This window comes from Aquila chrysaetos, chromosome 10, assembly GCF_900496995.4.
Source record: "Aquila chrysaetos chrysaetos chromosome 10, bAquChr1.4, whole genome shotgun sequence".
NCBI classification, from domain to species: Eukaryota; Metazoa; Chordata; class Aves; order Accipitriformes; family Accipitridae; genus Aquila; species Aquila chrysaetos.
This window is the reverse complement of record NC_044013.1, coordinates 13,938,454-13,956,280: the sequence shown is the minus strand read 5'-3', so window position 1 is coordinate 13,956,280 and position 17,827 is coordinate 13,938,454. Positions and strand designations below refer to the sequence as shown.

At 41.4% G+C, this 17,827-nt stretch overlaps 1 protein-coding gene across 1 annotated transcript in view; it reads right to left on the bottom strand.

The window, feature by feature from the left end:
- Positions 1 to 17,827, bottom strand: part of OSTN (osteocrin) — a 115,121-nt gene that overhangs the window by 8,108 nt on the left and 89,186 nt on the right. The window lies entirely within an intron of this gene.

The following is a 17,827-nucleotide window of genomic DNA, read 5'->3' as shown; positions in this document are numbered from 1 at the left end:
TGGAATAAAATTATCCAGCTCCCACACTTGGGAAAAGCTTACATGGAAATACACGGCTCAGACTGGTGGTGTTCTGACCATGTGCCACAGCTGCAGAACTGCAGATGCCTGCAGAGCCTTTAAATAATGCAGGGAGGGTCAAGTTTTGGGAGGTTCAGGATCAGGAAGCTGCTTGCTGCAGGGGTTATCTTTGGCTGTGGGTTTAGGCTACATTGTTTAAGCCCTTGTTTGGATCTAGCCCTTAAAACCTTATGTGCCTCCAACTCACCCAGGTCAGAATATTTCAGCTGATGCTAATAAAAACTAGGCTAGGGCCTCTAGTGCCAAAGATATCTGCTAATTTGCTGATTACACTGTCTCCAGGTCCTGCCCCAGAGTATAATTCAAGCCTGATTCTGCCATTCTTTGCTGACTCTCCACTTGGCAAAAGTGGAGATAGAAAGGATGTATAAATACATTTCTATGATGTACAATGGGTGTTTTATCCTCTGTGTAGAAAATTTCCCATTAGATAAGGCAGAAAACACATGGTAAAAAACATTTGGCTTTGTATTTTTCCCCCATACTACAAAGGAGAAAAGCCACAGAAGTGTTTGGAGTCCAGTTCTAAAAAGTAAAGATATAACATTTGTAGTGTTGTTTCTTGAAACTCTGTTTATTGCTTGGCTTTTTCAATACATTTTACATGTGCTTCTGTTATTTGGTTACCCCACTGTGTATCTTCTTTTTTTATGTTGTCCATGAGGGATCAGTAGCGAGGAAGAAAGCTGCTGGTTATCGTGTAGGGGTGAAGCAGACTTAGTTCCATGGAATCAAAGGACAAAGTCAAAGCAGTAAGCCAGGTGGTACCACTGTCTCTCAGTCTGATGGCAACAGCCATTAAAGTCAGACAAGGGTCTGTCTGGGTGTTTTTAAAGCTGTAAACCTCTACAATGTATATTTTTGTATGTGGGTGTGCATTGAAATTTGAAGTAGTAGTCTACTACCTTCACAGGTAACCACATCCTGATTATTTGGATACAGAGACATAAAAATAAATGGCAAGGTTAAAAACACATGTTTATTATGGTTTAATGTCTGTGCTGGTATTCATTCAACCCAAAGACCAAAGAGCTAAAAATAGCAACTGGTACACTAATCAAAATAAACATTAAGGCACCTGCAACACAAAAGACATTTGATTAACTGGTCCGAACTCGACGCCAGTGAAATTAGAAGCTGAGGAAATTGTAAGGACTTAAAGCTTGGCTCTACTTCCCATGAAAATGAGTAGCTAAGAAGCAATGTTACTAATTTAAAAGGGAGCAAAACTTAAGTCCAGCAAGATCCTGTTGTGCTGATTTTCACGCAGCGATGGGACCAGGCAGGAGAAAGCAGCAGGGTTGTTCTAGGGGAGCAGTTTAGCTCTAGAAAAGCATTTGCAAAACTAAGGGTGCAAAGAGGGCTATGTAAACATAATTAAAATCACACTGTCTTCTGCCAGTCTGGGACTTAGCTTTCTACATTCAGCCATGTCATAGGGTCTTAGCTGTTAAAAGCAGTTGTTGCTTTTTCTCCTTAGCTCATCTGTTGCAATTGGATAAGCAGAGCCCTCCTACCAAAAGGGGCTTTCCCAGCCATGCACTGGTTATTGCTTCACCCCATCCACATTTTACCTTGACCCATTCCAAGAGGGACCTAAAGCGAGGCTTGACAGTATTTGTTATTGAAGGACGATAAGCAATGCTCTGACAACCACACGAACCTTTGCAAGACGCACCCTTACCACTTGTACTGTATTTCCATCCTTCCTCTGGAAAACTCTTCACCACCAGTTTCACAGAGGTAGGACAAGGGATTGGGGTATAATTACAGGTCTTTAGTATCTCAGGGTCTAGTCTGGTGTTATCTGACTTAAAATATGGTTTACCCTTCACTAAATGTAATTGCAAGTCTGAAATTGAGACATATAAATATGTTTTAGTGACATTTCACCTTGAAATGTGTCAAAACTAGAATTCCTCATATAATTAGGTATCTTTGTTGCAGGTCCAGTTAAAATAAAATTAAAGATAAAAGAGAGAACATTATTCTACCTTATCAAAGCAGGATAAACATTCAAAACTTTTTCTTAGGAGTCTGTGCAGAGCCATTTTCCAAGAAAAGATCACAAGAAAGCAAAATTCTTTACCAAACAGAAACTGTTAAGTCTCCAACATCAAACCAAAGGGCTTAAAAGATGTTTTTCTTTTAAAGAAAAAAAACAAAAAACAAAATGACATCCTGAAGATAAGTGGGCTGAACAAACCCCAGACAGCATGCAATTCATCACCAAGCTCCAAACCCATTGCCTGTCAAAAATGGTAACAGCTGTCATTGTTCTTACCCATTTGAACTATCATATTTCACATTACTGTGGAGATTACTCCGCAAGTATAAATCACAAGAGCTTTATTTTTCTTGCTGGCCTGTTAGCAAGAGAACCGAGGCAAGACATCACGCCTTGCACTGTAATCTTTCACTGCAGCTGCCACTATATATTGATGACTATGCTCTACTTGTTATTGCAACACCAACATGGGACATGCCCAAGCTCACCTGCAAATGAAATGAGGACCTTGATCTCACAACAAGCACGTTGTGTCTGAGCCCAGAAGCCCTTGAGGTTTTGTGCTGTGTGCTCCCAAGCTGACCTAATACAGAGCCAAGGCATGAGTGTCCCAGAGGCATCGGGAAGCTCCTGACAGTGCCCGTTAGGGCTCCAGTCCTTCTGCCACATGAGCACTGGGACGGCACTGGTGAGCCTCCATCACCTGTTAGCCATGAGGATCATTAGCCATGCAGATTACAACCAGGCGGGGGAAATGACAGCTGTGTCTGCAAGCCAGTTACTGAGGTATTTTGTTGCTGCTCCAGTGCCATAAAATAGAATATTAACTGCTGCTACCTATCTTAATAAACGTACCATTGAGTCCTAACATTGGCTTCATGAGTCTTGGATTGGACACCTGATGGGAATCTACCTTGGCCAAAAAAATTATGATGGATGAGTATCTTACCAAAAGAACAACTTATAAATTTCTTGTGTGCAGCTCTGAGAATAAGTCTGCTCCAGCTGAAACAAATTTGCCCTACTTTTAAAAGTTGTAGGATGGATCCTCTGAGCATATTCATTACCACAAAGCCAAAAATATGCCCATACCAACAGTCCTAGTGATTTCAGAAACTCCTAAGGGACTGTGTATATCTTAAGTGTAATTTTCTAGTCATGTAAATATCAAAGAAAAGGGAGAAAAATCAAAACAAATCCCACCCTCAGAAAAAAAAAGCAGAGTCCAAAAATAAGTTAAAGTGGTGTTTTTGTTCTCATCCCACAGATGAGATATGGAGCACTTCGTACATACTGCTTTCTAAAAAGATACTGAAGCAAGATATTGAAGCATGGGACTTTGTGGTAAAATGAAACGTAAGCAGTGTCAGGCACTTCATGTTATTAATAATGTGTTTCCTGGAGTAGGTGTAGATTTTTAAACAATGCCATATGTTTTATTAGATATACGATATACGGTACAGACACTGTCAACTTCTACAATGTAAATTTCCCTGTATTTTCAGTTTCCCAACTATGTAGATAAATAGATGCAGGTAGGTTTCATCCAATGTAACCAGAGAGAACAGAAAATTCATGAACTTATGCAAAAGGCATACGACTAGTGATATGAGATAAAGCCTAGGTATTTCTGTGTCCTAAATGAAACATTTTGTCAGACAGTACTTCAAGGCCAAGGATGTTCCACTTTCTGAAAATGAAGTTCCTTAAAGATTTCTCAAGAAGGCACTTCAGGTTAGTCATTGCTTTTCAAAGTCATCACTCCAATAACTGCATTCACTGTAACAATATGATTTCCAGTGTTTGGCCCTGACATGTTTTCATATCACCATGATAGTCATCTTTGCCTGTATTTTACTGAAGTATCTATTGTAAATGCTGACTCAGCTACTGATAGCTCCACTTTTGGTAGACGCAGATGCGGTCAGAGGATGCTCAGGTATACAACTGTTCCTACCATCTGTACTCAGATAAAACAGATTCAGCAATGGCTTAGTCCCTGCAGGGCTTGACTAGACTCTGCACTGACCCTGCCCACGGAAGATGCAACATTTGTGGAAGCAGCACACAAATTGCATGGCTCATATGAAGAAAGGCTGAAAACGTGGCCCTCGAGTTCCCATGCGGAGTTCAGAAAGTGTACAAATGAACACAGCCTTGCTGGAGTACATTTGCTTAATGGACACAAGCATGAATCAGGAAAAAATTAATGGGCAAAGGTGGAAAAAGACTTGTGGAAGACCAGTCAGTCACGGTCCTCATCTCTGCATTTGAATGAAGAGCATGAAGCCAAGTGGCCATGCAGAACAAATGAGGACACTTTTCCTTAGAATGGACAGGAAGGAGACAAGTTGGACATCTTGCAAAACTGGCTACACTGTGTAATAAATCCATTTTTAGCAATAGATTTTAGAAATTAAAAACCCCAAACTCACATCAATACCATAAAAGTAGGAGACCACGAAGCAGGAGACACAAACAGAAGTGATAAAACCCATCCAGAAGCCTAGGGACTATTAAATAAGAAGGATGCTATGAAGTGTAAGAAAATATCTCTTAAAGGGAAGAACCTATTTGCACCCTTCCTAAGTAAGATAATCGACGAAGCTGCAGTATTCCTGGTATGCACAATGGAAACCAAAACATTATTAGACTATTCTTCATTGCCAACAAACTCTCAGCCATACACTATTTATATATGTACTGACTGAATATGCCAACTTTTCTTAACGTTTCTAACAACTTTACATTTAGCTTGCTTTCTTCCTTCATCTTTAGCATGAGAAATAAAAACTATTCATTGTTAGAGTGCAATGTTCAGCATTTAACATAAGAATAAGAAACCTTTCTATCAAAAAGATCTAGAAATATATTGTGGTTTTCTATATTAGAAAAATTATCTCCTTTCCTAACAGTGTTGGAGTGATAAGTGGAAGTTCATACCTCATATGAAGAGTATATTAGCGGAATATGTTATCAATATAAAAACATAGGCCATTTAAAGTCTAGTAAAAATATCCTGCAAGATATGCCTTCAAGATAAGCTCTTAAGAGACAAGAATGGCATTGGAATTTCTTAATGAGAGTCAATGATGCTGATTTACTGGATAAATGCTTAAATGATCTGATCAAGGATATCACTTGAAGAAGAAAAGTCTTGGTGAAGATGCATTGCAAACGGAAATTAGAGAGTAATCTGCTTCTGTGGGTTGACTAAGAAGAAAAGGAAAGCTACAATCACTTGCAATCTTTGTCAGGGTCAATCAAGAGAGCTCTTACAACTGTTGTATGGTTCAAATTTTTTAATTTGCTTTTTAAGAAGCCCGCAGAGGTACACTTGTCATTCATTCAAAGAGTGAAAAAGAATTCCTAATCTGCTGAAATCAGCGTGGCAGTTATTTATAAATACTGAAGAACACCTGGTCCAGCCAGATACATTTTGTAGTTTTCCCATCATTTACAATTTACACCACAGATGCTCTTCGTTGGATTTTTGTTTGTTTTTTTTTTTTTTTTTCCCTGTTATTCCTCGTTAGATTCAAAGTATTTTACAAGAAAAGTAGGTTGAGCTGCATTTTGAATACAGGTGAGCAGAGACAGATAAATGTAATAATTTGCCCCAGGCTTCCTGAGTGAATCAGTGGGCAGGGGCACAAAATGTTCCTGCAGCTCCTCAGCTTTCAGCTCTGCACTCCCCATGAGAGGACAGTCATTCCAAATTGAAAAGCCAAGTAAGGAAAGCTAAAGGCACTGTGTGCTTGTGCTTCAAAAATTAGTGGATTCTGAACTTTGCTGTAGCCTCTAGACATCTAAACCAAAGGTTATTCACATGTATTTACTTGTACAACTCTAGTCTGGGAGGCAAAAAGAAAGAGTGAAATAGTTTTGAACTCAGAATGGAGAAATTGCAATGACTATCACTGAATCAGAGTCTGCCTTCATTTAGAGTGGTACAAAGCTGAAGTAGATTACTGGATAATGATAATTACTCTGTTAGTGTAGGAATGTTTTTGCAGGGTTATTCTATTATTACAGGAATGTGGCAGAATGGGGATCAACATTTATCTAATATGGGATTTAATAAAACCCTTTTGCAGATCCATAAATTAAAGACTTTCCCTAAATCATTTATCTTGTGTTTTACAATATATTACATGCCGCAAACTTGTCTACCACATATGGTATTTAGTAATGCAAAGGAATTATTCTGTCATAGCTCTTCAGCTTATTTTAAGAAGTAATATGTATTTGACAATAACATATACAGAGGAAAATCCATAACAATACAAACAGACAGCAGTTTACTGCAAAGCACTGCAAAAGCATGAAAGCAACTATTCACTGTTGTAAAATGCACTGACACATCTTGTTTAAATATTGGCTGATTAGCTGAAGGAAATAAGTTTCCACTGAATATTATTAGTTCAGTTTTAGTACCAAAAATACTAGGTGATAGGCATCTTATCTTAATCCCAAACTGGAACCTTTTCAGACATGGGCATATGTATACCTTGTGCATGCCTGTTAATACAAAAAACTTGAAAAAAAATTAAAAGGAAGAAAGCACAGAAGGGAAGAAAGCTTCTGTAAACAGAGCAGAAGACACACAAAACATCCCCAACCCATCCCTGTCCTCACTCCTCTTACCTTGCATTGGATACAAGCAATTCCAACCTTAATGGTCCTGCTATGTTCTTCCCCCTAACTTATCCCTAATGTTCAGCTTTCTTTCAGAGTTTTTATAGTCTCTGCTGTAGGCTACAAACTCCAATCCCTGCCTTTGCTTTCTCTTACATCATTTCTAAAGATTTTCCACTGATCCTTGCCCTAAACCTTTCTCTGTCCTGCACTCTCACACACATACTTGCCTCACATTTGTTTTATTTATTGCTCTGATCAAGATGATTAGGTTACAATTTAAGGTCTAGGGTTTTGTTGTTGTTTTTTTCTTTTTTTCTTTCAAGATTCAGACAGTCGTGGGAGTGGAAAGATTTTCAGTAGCATCACCATTCCTCTAATCTCTCACTTTTGCAAACTGCGATACATAAACCCAATGTCCTGAATTATTATTTTTTTAAATTTTATTTCTCAGGGACAACAGGAATAACCTTAGAAGGACTGCATTAACTTCAGGAGGAAATTAATTAGTGCATTTTTAGTAGACCAACACTACTGTAAGATAAGCATTAGAAAAGGAGGGTGTTTTGTAAAGCAAGTCACAAGAACTTAAGTCTTTCAGACACTTCATTTCAGTTACTGAAATGATAGTAAAGTGTGAGCTATGAAGCTCTTTATCTTCTCTAGGCAGTACCAGAGGACCTATTTCTTTCCCTGTTTGCCTCACTAGAATAAGTCTACCTGTTTTGTCCCTTTTTTAAAATCTCGGTTTTTAATTGTTTCATACAGCACTTGTAGACCTGGTTTTGGGACTCAAATTCCAACCTGTGCAGACTCCTTAACAGTTAATTCATAGTGACTTTATTCTCTAAACAGATAGGCACAGTACTTTAAAAATAGTTTTTACTCTGACTTGCCAAAAACTCTTCCTACAAGCAATAAACAGTAAAAGGAAATTTCAAATGCAGCTTTGCCATAGGTGGGAAAAATTTGCCAGCCAGGGAGCAAAAGCTTTGATTTCATCATCTGTCTTGATCTGAGCGATGAGAGAAAGACAAGAGTTTAATCATATTGTAACACAGCTCATTTCCCAGATGAAGATGGCCGCAGAATTCTGTAAAGCTGACATAAAGTGGCAAATCAGGGTAGCTCATTGCAAAGCATGTTTTTGCCACACTCCCTGAGGCGTCAGGGGGGAAAAAAAAGTCAATGGAGAATGAGAGGCTGGGTTTGATCATGAGCACAACACAAATGTACAGCCTCAGAGAACAAGGAAAGGCCAAGCAAGTATTTCTGTAGCATCCCTCAGTACAGGCAGATATGGCAATATGGCCTAGTGCAGTGCTGCAGAAATACGCATTCGCCACACGAGCACCCACAGCGACGTCAGGCTGGAGCAGGCAGGTTGGGGCTGTTTTCCGCTGCAGGGCGTGACGGAACAGTGATGGCAGCTGCAGAGGTCCAAACGGGTTCTGTGGATACTAGAGCAGCAGCAGAATCAAAACGGCAGAGCCAAACAATGCCAGACTGCTGAAACACAGCTCAAAATGCTGCCACTGGAAGAGAACTGGACTACGTTCTGTTTTACAGTGCTACCTGCATTTACATGGTGGCTTACTGCTGGAAGTCCAAGGACACAGCAGTACTTGACTGATGTCTATAAAACATGTGAGCAGGATCTCAGGAAAAAAGATAACAATGATCTAACCACAAGATATTATTAGATTTATGGGGTACCTTTGCTACATAGGACCATGAGGTGTTGCTGATCAGCTACTACTGTTCTAGGCACTGTTTTTTTCTCTTTTTTCTGTTATAAAGACACAAGGCATTTACTCCTCTCAGGAGTTTTTACAGGTCCTACCTCAAGCTCTTTAAGCAGGATCTCTGTAGGGCTCCATTCTGTCACCACGTTTGCTGTTGATGACGCTGGTAGGAGACATGGACTGTGCCACTGTGAGTAAGCTGACGACAGACAACTGAATGCTGGTAACGTAGGCATTTCAGCATTTCAGAACACAGGGTGAAGCCTGGAGGATGGCCAAGACTCAGCCATCTGAAGCTTAACACCTGACAAGAGTGAGTGGGACAGTGGGCTCCAGATAAAGCACGAGGAGAAATGCAGCCATATTGTCATCTCCTTTGACTCCAAGAGGATGTATAAGACCTGGTACTAAAATTTGCTTTTAGGCTCTCCACTGATTGGTGATCTTATAACAAAGCTCCAGCCACTTTTGTACCGCCTGGACCTGCTGTGAGGTTGTGGCTCTTCCTTTTAGATAAGTAATATGCACTTTTTCTATTTAAAAATAAATTTATCATTGTCCTCTTCCTACAAAAGCATACAATCTAAAAGATTGCAGAAATGGATGCTGGTACACACAACTATCATCATCTCCGACTGGGAGGTGTGAAAGACTCAGATCTGAGTAATTAGCCATCTTCCTGGGCTGCTACTGACCTTACGATAGGACATATGTTACCAGCACACAGTGGGTTTTTTCCGAAAGAAAAAAAAAAAAACAAAACCAAAAAAAGCAAACAAAAACAAAAAGAAGAAAGAAAAAAAGAGAATAGAGTGTTAAGAGTGCTAACATTTAATTTCCTGCTCTAAATTAACTTAGATTTAGCAACAACTTACAGATACCTTTTTGACACCTTCTGGAGAACGCTGATAAGGAAGCTTCCCAAATAATGAAAAAGGTATATGGTGGTTACTCAGCTGGAAGAGTGCCCAAGGAACAGACATCCTCAACACTACTGTGGTTTAATTATACTTACAGTATAATTAAGTTAGGGCAACCAAGAGTTTGGAAGGAATCTTTATTGCCTTAACCATAAATGAATAAACAAACATAATGTGATTTTCTGAACTATGCAGACAAAAAAAAAGGAAATCGGAGGAGGTAAGGACACAAGACATGAAGTTCTTTTTGTTACCATCCAAGAGAAAGACAAACTTGCCTCCCTGCTACCCTCATGCTCTAGCAAGTAATTTCTGTAATTCTTTCAACACTAGTTTGCAAATCAATTGAGCTGGCTCAGTGGTTTCCTTAATTCCTTTAGTAGAGAAGTTCTTATTCAGAGAGCAGGAGTTAGCAAGGGTTCACTTGTGTAAGAGTTGAGTAATCTTGCTCTTCATCAGCCTTGCCTGTAGAAACTATATTTGGGTTTGTCAGACCTCGTCTTTAAAATTTTAGGAATGACACATGAATACACATACTTGCTAGTTTTGCTGTATTGTACTTTCAGTCTTTTTCTTCTCCCACTAAAACATGTAGCAGTACTGTTACATCACTGTGGTCTAAGTCACAGAAGTCTCCCACTTCTGTCATTAAGTTGTCCCATGGGAACTCTACCTTCCAGTCTCTTCAAATAATGTCACCCTTTCCATTGACCACTGATTCCTCACACAAGATCACACATTTGTCACTTACAAATCAACATGACGTGTGTGGGGTCCAGAAGGAATTACAGCTAAAGCAGTAGACCTATCCTCAGGAATTTTTGATTCAGCTGGCATGGAGTAAAGGCACGTGACTTTATACATTCTGATTGCTGGGATTATTCACAGTTCCAGTAAACAGTGAGTGTGTCATTAGAAATAGTCTAGTTCTGGGTTTAGTATGGGAAATAAAGACAACATTGAGGTTAGAAAAAGTGGAATTTTTTTTCCAGTTTGAAAGCTTTGCCCCAAAATTCTAAGAAATAATCCAAGAACTTTTTTCTTTTCAAATGAAAACTATAGTTTTCTTTTATGAAGAGCTGATCTCCACAAGTCAGGTGCTCAGCTGATACTGATTCATATGGCTCTGAGATAAACAACTGAGAGATTCCAAATTATGGTCCCTTCAATGTATTTTTATATCTTGAGACAATAAACTCTTCTGATAAAATTGGCGCAGTTCTGAGGCCAGTCTGAAAGTGGATTAGCATTCCACCAGATTAACCAACACCCAGCATTTTATAGCTACATCACTGGTTCAGGGAGAACATCCAACATTACTTTTGTTGCACTATGTTCCTATCTTGTCTGGAGAAGGGGAAACATTTTAAAATAACCACCACAGATTTTCAGTCAATGTATAAGAGGGAATTTCAGAAACCAAGATGATTCCCACCTATTTTCATGTAGAGATACAGAGCCAGAGAGCAGATGACTCACTTTAAGACAAAACTATGGAAAAGAGACCCTGCATTAACAATGTGCACACATGTTTTCCAACTGAAGGTACATTCTACCTTGGAAGGAAAAACTATGTTAAGACAGCTATTTTTAAATCTGCAGGCTATCAAAGTAGCTTTCGCTGTGTCACTTCCATTTAAGATGACTCCTTGCAGCCAGATAGATTTTGAGAAGCAAAACCCACAAAGCGAAGGTAGCATGTAAAACTGGAGAGAGTAACATTCTTCAGGAACGTTGGGCTTCCTACTAGCAGTTTCTATAAATGTACTTTTTAAAAGTCCTTTGTACTAGAATTAAGTGCTTGTGATAGGTGCTGGGTCATGACATATAAGCATCCATAAAAATCACTTGCAAAACAAAGCAAAAATCCCAAACAAGGACAGTTTATTGAAATGCAAGCTTTTTCTGTAACAGTCATGCTACAATGCAGAAGTATGTGTTTGGAAATAAAAAAAGACAGTTTATCTTTTGTGCCCATGCCATTGGCTCCCAGCCCAAGATGGCCGTGAGGAGTGAAGATGGCCAAGAAGAGTGACAGGGCCTTTTGTGCTGTGGACACTGTGGTCCACAAGCTAATGGATGAGAGGCAACAAAACCATATAAAGAGGTGTCAAAGTACTAAGCAAAGAGTAATAACTGTGGGCCAATATCAGCCTGGTCCTAATTCAAACTGGCAACACAGAAATGAAAATGAGTAGATTGTGTTTCCATCCCCTCTAGCTCTCTACTTAGAGTAATGCTAAATATAAAGATAACAAACTGAGAACCAGCCCCATCTTTCTGTGCTAAGAGGGAAGAGAGGGAGTGGTGCTGACATTTTCACACTACTTCCCTTGTCAAAGACATGAGTCCTGATGTCACCTGTCCCTGAAATAAACTCTTTTTGACCATGAACACTTGTGGCATGGTACACAAAGCACAGAGCAGCAAAGTGTGCATCTTGGCTGCAGAGCACATATTTCAGCTTCAGAGCTAATTACAAATGTGGCAATATAGCACAGCACTGAATGCATAGCAGCAGCTTAAATTCAAAGATATGCTCACGAGAAGAAGGAATGCATCTGTCCTGACCTCACACTTCTTTTCACACAACTGATCACCATTTTCTGTGCAGAGCTGAGAAGTAGTTTGGTTTATTTGCAGCAGCAGAAAGAGTACAGAAGAATTAAAGAAAGCAGCTAAGCAGCAAAATGATGACAACGGTCTGGGGGAAAAGGGGAAGGTGAGTGATATTCTTCAGACAGAAACCAGTGGTGTGGAAGCTGGGCAGGGCCACATGTGGACAATCACAACTTCACAGGATGCTGCGGGAAACGTCACCACTAGTTTCTTACCTGACACACAGGTAGAGGAAGATGAAGTAATGTGAAAGGTGGGGCTGGGAAGCTGTTTCTCCCTAGAAGCAATTCTTGCACCAAATGTTGTTAATAAGGAAGGTACTGTCCCCCCCATTCCTCATAAGCCCATCCCTGGGATGGTGGCTTGCACAGCAGGACCATTCTGTGCTGGAAGCCAACCAGACCAAGCTGTTAGTGTAAACCTGGGAGTGTAGAGCAATTGATGCTGACTGATTTGATTTCCTTTCCTGTTTTGCTTTGGTTTAAATGTACTTACGGACTGGTTCCTGCAAGGGATGGCACAAACAAATGCTGTTCTAGAAATGAAGGTCTGTGGTTTATCTAAGAATTAAAGATCTCATGACAGTTTGTAAATTCATGCTAATGCTTGGGCCAAATTCTGGTACATTACTTGGCCACGTTTCCTCTATCACTTCAACTGGACAGAGACCTTTCCTTGTCAGACTGAACCTTTCTGCGGTGAAGCTGTAATTTGCTAAACAGCTGCAGCACTGCAACTGGATCAAACCAGGATAATCCAGTAATCATCTTCAATTACAGCACAAACATTAATCAGTCAATCACCGCCCTCTAGAGGTGGCCACATTGCGGGTAGAGCTGATTTTCAGGGTTTGCTGCAAATGAGTTATCTGACAGACAGAGCACTTCTGTATGCCGCAGGAGGAAGGTATTTGCTGATTAGAGTAGATCCGTGTACCGTTCCAGGAACAAATTACTGAGCGCTGATTGTCAGCTCCTCGCTTATTCTTTCCCTCTCTTGCCTGGGAGGTCACCCAATTTGCAGCATTTTGCATTCATGTATTTTGCAGTCATGGTACTTGCGGAGAGGAGTGAAACACGTAGACAGATAGATAGATAACTATATGACACAGCTATAATAAAAAGCAGTAAAAATAACCCCCAGACTAAACTCTCTTTTGTTACAGCTTATTTTTCTCAAGCAATGTGCATAAATTAAAGCAGTGGCACAACTGCACAAATTGATTGTGCCCACACAAGCCGGATGCACTGGTGTGACAAAAGCAGCAAGCCTTTATGTGTAAACACAACTATGCACTCTCATTTCTTTCCCTTGACTGGAATAGCTAAGAAGTTTTAAAGGGAAGAATATAAAGAGTGATGAATAGCAAGTAATCCACCATATAATCAAGTGATGAATATACTGTTTCTGCTGTGCAAAGACCTTGTTTGAATAGGTGAGTATTTATTTAAGGAGAAACTGTTCTGTGCAGAGACTTAGCGCAAGATCCTGGAGGCAGGAATAGCTCGTGGCCAGGTTTCCCCAGACACGTCCTCTTTTTTCCAGCTGGAAATTCTGTCTAGGTGGAATTCAGCAATTTTTCACATTTTCTTCTGGCAGGCTGGCCGGATGCTCTGGCTTGCCTGCACATGGAGGGATTCTCCAGGTATCCACACATATGCACAGACCATCTGGGCATGTGCAGCCTCATACCTGAACACATATTTCTGTTGGCAACATTTAAGCAAAAAAGAGCAGATGTCCAGGATCCCAGTAACCACTTCATTGCAAAGATTACTCTGGGGTTCAGGAGACCTGCGTTCTGTTACAGAATCACAGCATGGTGGAGGTTGGAAGGGACCTCTGGGAATTGCCTAGTCCAACACCCCTGCTCAAAGCAGGGTCAACTAAAGCAACTCGGTCAGGTCTGTGTCCAGTCGAGTTTTGAATACCTCCTGGTATGGCAAAAAAAAACCAAAAAACCAACAAAAAACAAACAAAAAAACCCACAAAAAACTGGTGTTTAAATGGAATTTCCTGTATTCAGTTTATGCCCATTGCCTCTTGTACTTTTGCTGGGCACCACTGAAAAGAGTCTGGCTCTGTCTTTCTTTACTCCCCCATCAGGTATCTGTATGCATTGATAAGATCGCCCTGCTATACAACCCCAGCTCTCTCCCCCTCTGCTCACGTATGCCAGATGCTTCAAGATGTGGCCCTGCCAGTATGTCCCCGCCTCTCTTCTACTGGAAGCCCAGCACTCCAGATGCGTGCACACATTAACACAGCCTGGGATACTGTTGGCCACCTTTGCTGCAAGGGCACTACTGGCTCATGGTCAACTCATCCACCAAGACCCGCAGGTCCTTTCCAAAAGCTGCATTTCCAGACTGTACAGGTGCATGGAGTTAGTCTCAGCTTCACTTCTACCTTGATTAGATAACCTTGGATTGAGTTCTCTGGGCCTTACTGTCCACAGTGTTGATGCTACTGGCCTCCTCTGTAAAGAGATTTCAAGCTTTGGTTGTCCGAGGTAGGCGTCATTTTCATTTGTCCTATCTTACCATCCTCTGTCCAAGTGTGGCTGCTCATATTGACAACATTCACTTCCACGTGGGCTTTCATAGCAGTCACTGTCCTGCTGCCCAGGTGCCTCAGATTTTATTTAATTTACCTTTCCTGCTGCAGCATCCTTTCTTTAGGAGTTTACACACACATACACGCGCATTATTCTACTACCCTACAGGTCTAGAAACTGAGACAGAATACTGAGCACTGTATAGCATCCTATGGCCAGGGGCTATAAAGTCCTGTTCAGAACATGATGACGTGGAAAATGCCCTTTCATCTTACCAGCTTTTTTCCCTCTGTGGCTGCTGTGGCCTAGCCTAGCCAAGAAGCCAGGAAGAACCCCTGATTTTGTTCCCATAAGGAGAGCAAGGCAGTAAACATTATCCACTCCCTTCTGCATGGAACTGAACAATTTGTGCTTGATTAAAGCTGAGAGACTGCCAACTTCAGAAAACTCAGGGTCCTAACATTGCCTGCTTATTCTTGCTCCATGTTTCTCTGTCCTTCTCTGCATTGTGCCAGCCCCACAGCCAGATCCTTCCCCTCTGCAGGCCAAGGCTTGTCTTTCATGAGGATCTCTGCTCTGAAGCAAACTGGATTCCTTCGTGGGTTTTTCTGTCCCATTTGAAGTTATAGTGTCCAAGCACTTTGGAAATAAACAATGATTCATACATTTTCACAACACCTTCAGGGGCAAAGAAGTACAACTATCCCCTGCCAAATTTCAGAGCCTAGCTCTGAAAGTGCAGGTTTGTCACAGCTTCGCAACATAACTCTTTCCCTAGTCATACGCAGCAGAAAGCAGGCTTGTACCATGCACGGCATTAAGTCACTATAACTATAGGCATTGCTGCTGGCATACTAATGAAGCTGTATAAATCATTATTGATTCATGTGAGCAATGTAATCCTCTGGGCTTCAGTTACTCACACCAAGCTGGGCTATGTCCAAAAGCCACACACCGTCCTCCCAGAGACGTGGCTGCTCTCCGGAGCCTGTTCAGAGCCTCTCCCTACCTGTCCCTTTGTCTTCACCTCCACAGAGTGCCTCCACATCTTACACAAGGACCTTAGAAGAAGGGACAAAACCACCTTCCTTCCACTTGGTTGGCCCATTTATCCCAGGTGCGAATCAACTGGATCGCATGTGGGAGGAGGTTGGCCCTCTACCTCTGTAAGGGCAGACATACTGGATTTGTGCTTACTTTACAATTAGACTTGGAACCCAGGAGCAAGAACGTAATATAGTTTCTTATGTAACCATATATTTATTTTGGTTACGTGCGGCTTGAAGACAAATCTAAAATGGTGCTGGACTGTGCTGCTGCCCTCAAAAGAAGTTTGTCAGCAGAGTAACAATAATGTTCTGCTTCTGAAAATGATGTGCTGGGCTTTATGGTCAGCTTTTAGGTTTGAATGCTTTTTTTCCACTTTGATATTTGAGCCCTCCCCTCAAAGCAAATCCTTCGAGTGTGTACATGGCTCTCCAAGCAATGGTCACGGGAGGACATAGACAAGCGCAAAAAAAAGATGCTGACGGCATCTGAAAATGATTTGCAATCTCTTAGCCGCATGAGCTCAGTCGCATTAACATAGTGATTTAAATACTGTGGATGGCTTTTCTGATGTTCTTTTAGAAATTTCTTATTGGAATTATTAGGCATGCAAAATATATTTAAAACCAACCAACCAGTGGAATGACACAGAGCAGATAATACTGACTAAGCACTCCAAGCCCCATCTTGCAGCCCCAAATCAAGCACATTGCCACCAAGCACACAACTCCAGTGACCAGACAGGAGAGGATCTGGAACTGGGCTACTGAATTGCATCATGTCACAAAAGTTGGGATGTTGCGTCAGAAGAGGATCCTTCATGGGTCTGAAGCATCTACACTCCCCACAGCCCAGCCTTGCCATAGCAAAGCCTAGTTGTCTTTGGGAAAAAATCACGTGAGGTTTTCGGTGCCTCACACATCAGTTGTGCTTAAGGTAAACATAGAAGGAGTGGCTGACTTTTTTTTGTAAATACTGCAATAAAATTACAAATAATAACAGTACGTGATAAATAACACAAGGAGTGTTTTGAACACAAAAAATAGGTGGGCCACTAAGGCTGCTTCTAAAAAAGGAACAGACCCTGCACACTGCCACGGATACCTCAGCTCTGCTCACCCAGTGGGGCAGAAACCCTGTCCTCGGCGGTGCCATGCCATGGCTTCATACGGCTGGGGGATGCCAGGCCGCTGAGTAGTATGGGACTGGTTGCACATAGACACTACTGGGCACATAGCAATGCCACTGGTATAAGTCCTGCTCCTACAAAATGCTCAGAGACCTCCAATGCTGTCAGGAGTAGGGAGTGCCCATTTCATTGAAAGATTAATTTGGTTCTCACTAGACCAAATAAAGAGCCAACAACTGGAAAACACAGCCAGCTACCAGCTAGTCCTGGTCTTCCCATCCCAGATACAGGTCTGGCTTCTATTCAGCCAGGTTGTAAGTGGAATAACTGCTCTCAAGTCCACAGCCCTGATAGCGAAGAGTGCTATCATTGCACTCAAGTCAGTGGAGCTATCTGTGATTTACACCACTACAAACGAAACCAAAAGCTGGCTGCATAGACTGAATGGAGAGAAAAATCAGACCCTTCTTCTTCAAGGCATTTATCACACACAATCACTACCTGAAGCACCTCAATCCTGCCCTTCTTCCATCCCTTTTTTCCAACTGGTCCTGTAAGTTCCTCAGACCAAAGGCTGTCTTTTATTATTCAGTGATTTTTTTCCCCCTCCCCTCCATCTCAAGCAGGTCCCTCGCTCTACTGCCACACAAATAATGCAACGTAACCAGCATCGCCCTCGGGGAGCAGCCAGGGTTAATGAACAGCAATTTGATACTGAACTGCAAACCTCTCCCTTTGCCTGTTGTCTGCACAGGCTCTTGAGGCTTCAGGCAGCTGGGCACATCAACCAGAGACTCTCCACGTTGTTTTCTGGGGGCTCTGGGAAATACCTAGTGTCAGAAAAAGGAGTTTAAGCTAAGTGTACAGCCACATGGTTAGAAAGCAGAGAAACCTCAGCCCAGAGCTGACAGTGACTGATGACTGTAGGTGCTGCGAGTATTCGCTGCTCCTCACGTTACCCAAATGTCAGGGGTTTAAAGTGATGTTATTAAAGCACCACAGGAGTGCAAAGATCTGTGTAAACTGAGAGGATAATCACCATGCAAGTGGAGCACAAGCCGTTTGACTGCGTTGAAATTATGT